The sequence below is a fragment of the Vulpes lagopus genome, chromosome 15 (genome assembly GCF_018345385.1).
Source record: "Vulpes lagopus strain Blue_001 chromosome 15, ASM1834538v1, whole genome shotgun sequence".
Lineage (NCBI taxonomy): Eukaryota > Metazoa > Chordata > Mammalia > Carnivora > Canidae > Vulpes > Vulpes lagopus.
The window spans coordinates 45,048,791-45,055,317 of record NC_054838.1 but is presented as its reverse complement, the minus strand read 5'-3'; positions in this window follow the sequence as shown (position 1 = coordinate 45,055,317).

The following is a 6,527-nucleotide window of genomic DNA, read 5'->3' as shown; positions in this document are numbered from 1 at the left end:
CATTCTTTTTGATGACTGAGTAATATCCCATTGTGTGTGTGTGTGTGTGTGTGTGTGTGTGTGTGTGTGTGTGTCACATCTTCTTTTTCTGTTCGTTTATCAATGGACATCTGGCTCTTTCCATACTTTGGCTATTGCTGCTATAAACATTGAGGTGCAGGTGCCCCTTCAGATCACTATGTTTGTATCCTTTGGGTGTATATAAAGTAGTGCAATTGCTGGGTCATAGAGTAACTATCAAATCTACTATCTTCTTAGTAGAGTCCAATACATTATAAATACTCACCTAGACACAAATTATGATGAGGATTAGACGAGAAAATATAGGTAAATACTATCATTATTCTTTGGGAGAATAAGTGAAGCTTTTAAAGTACAAAAATAATCACAACACTCCACTTTTTACAAACATATTGTGTCTCTTCACCCAAACATCCTAAGATGTGAGATCTTTCATGGTCTGGCCGCGGCCTCATGACCTGCAATACCCTACTCTCATAAACATAAAGTTTCCCCAAATACACACTGCTTTTTCTGACCTTGGATTATGCTGCTCCTTCTGTCTGTCATGTCTCACTCTTCTTCCGGCCTTTCCCCACCCATCTGGATAATTTTCATTTATCTTTCAACAGTCACCTCAGGTATGATATATTTAAGAAAACTTCATGACACTCTCAATTACATTGTTAAGTGCCTCTACTCTTCCTTTTTGTAGAACCCTGTGAATCTTTCTCCCTTAGCAGATTCCACACTGTCTTATAATTGCTAACAAATTTGTCTCTTTCCCCGCATTAATCTATGGGTTCCCAAAGCCTTCAAGGACTTCGCTTTGCTCATGAGTGCTTTGTAATATGGCCAATACTTACTTTCACTGAACTATTTCTATTAAATACAGTTTCTATTTATATTTAATTTCTATCGAATATTGAATTGAGTTTAAACTTCTTCCATGAAAGGATATTGACTAGAATGGTTTTAAGTGAATCTCCATATTGTAAGTGTGTATTTTATACTTTGACAACTTTTCAGGATTAGATCTAGAAAAAGTTTTATGGAACTTTCTGAATTGTCATAAACCAAATGGAAAAGTATTGACTCTTGAGGAAACTAAATTTACTCCTTACGTATGTCATGACTTAGCTCGTAGGGCTCTTTGTCAAACCAAAGAAGTCAATTCTAATTAGGGCAAATTCAGATATTCTGGCTACCCAAGCAAGGGAAATTACAATATCCTATTAGAAGGATAAATCTCTTGAGTTGCAGGAAATATTATCAATGTTAAACAATCAATACACTGACAGTAAAAATAAAGAATCACATTGAGAATCACAACTTAGACCTAGACCTTGGGTAAAGGACAATAATTTGATAGGACTGCCCAGAGAGTAATCAAAAAAGAGCTTTACAAATCTCTCAATGATATCTTAGAGAATTTAGTCCATTAGATATAGCTAAATAATCACTGTCAGTTCTATCAACTATATGTGAAATAGGAATATAAATATTTTTAAATAACATGCACCTATAATTATAAAACAATCCACATTTTAATGTGGTGGTTATCAGGTTTTACTTTTAAAGACTCCGTAAATTCTATGGGGTGCCTGGGTGGCTCAGTCAGTTGAGTGTCAGATTCTTGATTTGGGCTCAGGTTATGATCTTAGGGTCATGTGATAGAGCCCCGAATTGGGCTCCATGCTCAGCATGGAGTCAGCTTGCTCCTCTCCCTCTGCTCCTTCTTCACTCCTGTTCTCTCTCTCATTCTCTGTCTCTCATAAATTCATAAATACATATATACATACATGCATACATATTCTGCAAGTGCTAGTGGGAATGAGCATTTAGTAGACAAAGATGATTTAACAGCCCTCACCTTCCCTGGCCCCACTCTGCTCAGGACACTAGTGCTCTTCATCTATAGGCTGTTTTGTCTGGTTCATCAACAAGACATGAACTAAGAAAGAAGTATTTCAAACACTTCTGCCCTCCTTTAACATCTGTAATCTGCAACGAGTCTGATTATGGAGAGAGCTGGGCTCTCTTCTCATTGCTGTATCTTCCACTCAGATGTCAAGCAGCAGTTCAGTTTTCTGCAGGAGCAAAAGCTCTTTCTGGAATTCCTGCCCACTTGCAAGAGTCCTTGAGAACACCCTATCTCCAAGATTTGGAACAGCCCAGTGTTATCCCAGATGCTGACTACAAACTGAAGATTCTGTGAATATTGTTTTCATCGGTTTGGTCTGCTTTTACAGAATGCCACAGAGTGAGTGCCTTGAGCAACAGAAATTTATTTCTCACAGTTCTGGAGGCGGAGAAATTCAAGATCAATTGAACTTGATCACCACCCCATTTAGTTTCAGGTGGGGACCTTCTTCCTAACTTACTGACTGATGGCTACCTTTTTCATATGTCCTCACATGGCAGAGAGCAAGTGACAGCAGACTCTCTGGTGTTTCCTCTCACAAGGAAATGAATCCCATCAGGTTAGAGCTCCACCCTTATGACTTCATTGAACCTTATTTACCCCCTCTTAGGCCCTGTCTCCAAATACAGTCACAATGAGGATTAAGAATTCAATATACGAAATTTCAGGGGACATAATGCAGTCCACAGTGGAAATAAAGACTAATATAAATCTAAATCAAGCCTAAGTTCTCCATGCATATTCAAGAAAAATAACAAATCAATAATGTCTGCTATTTATTAAACACATACTTTTCACCAAATTACTTATTATTTTGAGGATAATATTACTAAATTGGATATTACTTTTCCCTACTTTGCAGCAGAGAAAGATGAAGGTCTGAGGCATAAAACACCCTAATCACGGCTATAAAACAACAGAGTTGGAATGCAAATTCCTGTCTGTAGGAAGTCAAAGCCCAAGCGAGATCTGTCCATTATGCCCTCATAGGTGAAAACTGTAATTCAGATCAATCCTCAGTCCTGGCCTCTTCTTTCTCCTCAGAAATTATTACAGTTGGCCTCACACAGGCACACACACCTGAGTCTGGACAATCGCAGAGCTCACAGTGAGCCCATCAAATGCATTTATTTAGCACCTGTGATCAGACATGGGGGAAAACACTAGATGACTGCGTATATATCTACATCTGCCTGAACAAAGCAGCCGAGTATCCCTGCTCGTGTGGAGCTCTATCCTAGCACAGGGAAACAAACAAATAGCCACACTAAACATATGACATGTAGCAAAATATATATGTGTAAAAATTACGGTGTGTGGTATGGAAAAAAAATAGCACAAGATAAGGGAGACGAGGAGTATGAGAGGAGAGGGTGAATCTCTTTGAGGAGGAGACATTTGAATGAAGATATAAGGAGATAACACATATCTGAGGGAAGAGCACCAGGGAGGAAAGAACATATGCAAGGAACAGGAGGTGAAGGGACCCACAGCCTGTGTGAGGAACAGCCAGAGGAAACCAGCATGGTGGGAGCCAAGGGAGCAGGAGGAAAGTCAGGAGTTAAGTGGGCGCCAGATAACAAAGGGCCTCTAGACCATTGTAAGGGCTTTTGTTGTTGTTGTTGTTGTTTTTTAAGATTTTATTTATTTATTCATGAGAGACACAGAGAGGCAGAGACACAGGCAGAGGGAGAAGCAGGCTCCATGCAGGGTCTCCTAGGTCTCCAGGATCACACCCTGGGCTGAAGGCAGTGCTAAACCAGAGCCACCTGGGCTGCACCTGCCCAGGGCTTTTGTTTTTACACTGAGTAAATGGAAACCATTGCAGGATTTGCATAGGATTGATAATGACCAGACTCACAATTTTTTTTTTTTTTTGGTAACAATGGTTATAATTTTATTTATTTATTTATTTATTTATTTATTTATTTATTTATTTATTATTTTAATTCTTTTATTGGAGTTCAATTTGCCAGCATGTAGCATAACACCCAGTGCTCATCCCGCCAAGTGCCCCCCTCAGTGCCCATCACCCAGTCACCCCAACCCCCCGCCCACCTCCCCTTCCACTACCCCTGTTTATTTCCCAGAATTAGGTGTCTCTCATGTTTTGTCACCCTCACTGATATTTTCACTCATTTTCTCTCCTTTCCCTTTATTCCCTTTCACTAATTTTTATATTCCCCAAATGATTGAGACCATATAACGTTTGTCCTGGAGGGTATTATGCTGAGTGAAATAAGTCAATTGGAAAAGGACAGACTCCCATTTTTTAAGCATCATCATAGCTTCCAAATAAAGGACAGACTGTAGAGAAGCAAGGATAAAAGCAGAGAGGTCAGTCAGGGGGCTATTGTAATTATCCAGGTAAGAGATGTCTGCTGGCTAGGACCAAAGGGCCCGGGGGTGTTGATGTGGAAAAGTCATTAGATCCTGGATATATTTTGAAAGTATAAGAAGCCTCATCTACCAATCCGGCTCTGCCAGTTCTTGAGCCAAAGGACAAGAAGTATATCAACTGACTTATCCCTCAATGCAGGAGGTTGAGGTGCTTGAAATAGTACCTAACCTATTAAACACTTATTACCTGCCAGTCACACTAACAGTACATCCTAAAGCACAGAAACATTAAATGACCTTATTTTTTAAGATTTAATTTTTCATGAGAGACACAGAGAGGCAGACACACAGGCAGAGGGAGAAGCAGATACCCTGCGGGGAACCTGATGTGGAACTCGATCCCAGGACCCCGGGATCACGACCTGAGCCAAAGGCAGATGCTCAACCACTGAGCCACTCAGGCACCCCATTAAATGACTTTAGTTAGTAAGCAGAAGAGCTGGTATTTGAACCCAGAACACCTGGAACTAGAACCCTCACACATAACCACTCCTCCTTACTGGTAAGGCACACTTTGTAGACTTGAGATCTGTTGACTCAGTCAAATATAGCTAAGGCTGATGCATCAGGGGGGAATCAGGGTAACTCCAGAAGTACAGCAGTCCCTAACTCACTATGGAGGCAGAAAAATCCATAAGAAAAAAAAAGAAAAGAAAAGAAAAAGCAGTAACAACTAATAAACTTGATTCTGAAATGAATGAATCTCTGGGCACGAGGTGATTCCACACTGGGATGACAGCTAACTAGAAATATGGCAATTTTACACACTTCCCTATGTTCTTAAATAGGGCATGGCACATGATTGAACACTTTCTTAATGAATGGAGACAACATTATGAACATCCATGAGAGCACTGGACTCCAAGAAGCAGAGCTGTTTATGTCATTTGGCTCTGGGGGAGGTTTTGGTATGATTCTGTTTGAAAGAAGGAAAAGAGATTAAGTAGCTGGCAGACCACAGGGAGTGTTTTTGCAGCTTAGCCTCGGGAGAGATAAAGGGAATTGATTTGCAGTACAGCTGGGCCTTTGGGACTGCATTTCTGCCTCTGAGCAGGAGTGCACTGAGATGATAGAGGGGGCGTCCAGGGGTACTGTGTCTTGTGACTGGCATTTTCCCGGTAAGACAAAGTCATATATGAGGCTAGAAAAACACGAGTGAGGACCCTCCTCTACTCCAGTCTAGGGATATGCTTATAGGTCCCCAAGTATATGTACATGTCCTTTCATAAATACTCCAAGTGCAACCATGCATGCAGTGCTGATGGAAAACTGCACAATGCAGGTGATGCCCTAGGGACTGTCTTGCTGGAGAGAGGGCAGCAAGTGTTGCAGGTTGATAGGAAAGAAAATAGCGTGAAGTCCACACAGATGGTGTCATTGCTTTGTTGGAATTTGAACTACAGGGGTTTAACTTCCTCTTAAAATAGCTATCAAGTCTTCCAAGTAACCTCTCAATTTGGATTGGGAGGCATATTTTTTAAATGGATTTTCAAGAAATCAAATCATGGTACATTCCACTGCTGTAAATTTAGGCAGAGTTCTGAGACGGTTCTCAAGATCCAGTCCCACCCCTGCCCCCAGCACATACAAACTTTCTCCCAGTTATTCAGTCAAACACTATTCTAGGTGCTGCTGTGAAGACTTATGCAGAAAAAATAAAAGTCTCAAATCTTTATACAGGGGAAATTATCTTCAGTAGGCCTGACCTGATCAGGTGAGCCCCTGGAGAGCCAATGGGAGGTGAATGGGCCTGGCCCAAGCAGGAGAGACCCGGGAGAGACAGGTGTCCTCCCAGTGAAAGAGATTCAAAGTGAAGGGGGGATGGAGGAAGGTTCGATGTAAGAGAGATTCTTTGCTGCTCATTTTGAAGATGGAGGGGACCAGCTGTCTCCTAGGCACCTAGGAGCTGAGAGCATTCTCCAGGTAGGTGACAGCCAATAAGGAAAGAGGACCTTCAGTACCAGCACAAGGAAACTTGCATTCTTCCCTAGAGCCTCCAGAAAGTAACCCAGAGCGGTCAGCTCTGATTTCAACCTGTGAGGCACAGAGCAGAGAACACAACCATGCCACGCTCACACAGCTGATCACACACCTTCTCCCACGGGGCTGGGGTTCACAGTGTTGGTGGGAGAAAGAAAAGAATAGCAGCCCCCCCGAGCGCCTGGTCTGTGCTGGACACGGTGCTGGCTGCTGTCCGCATGAA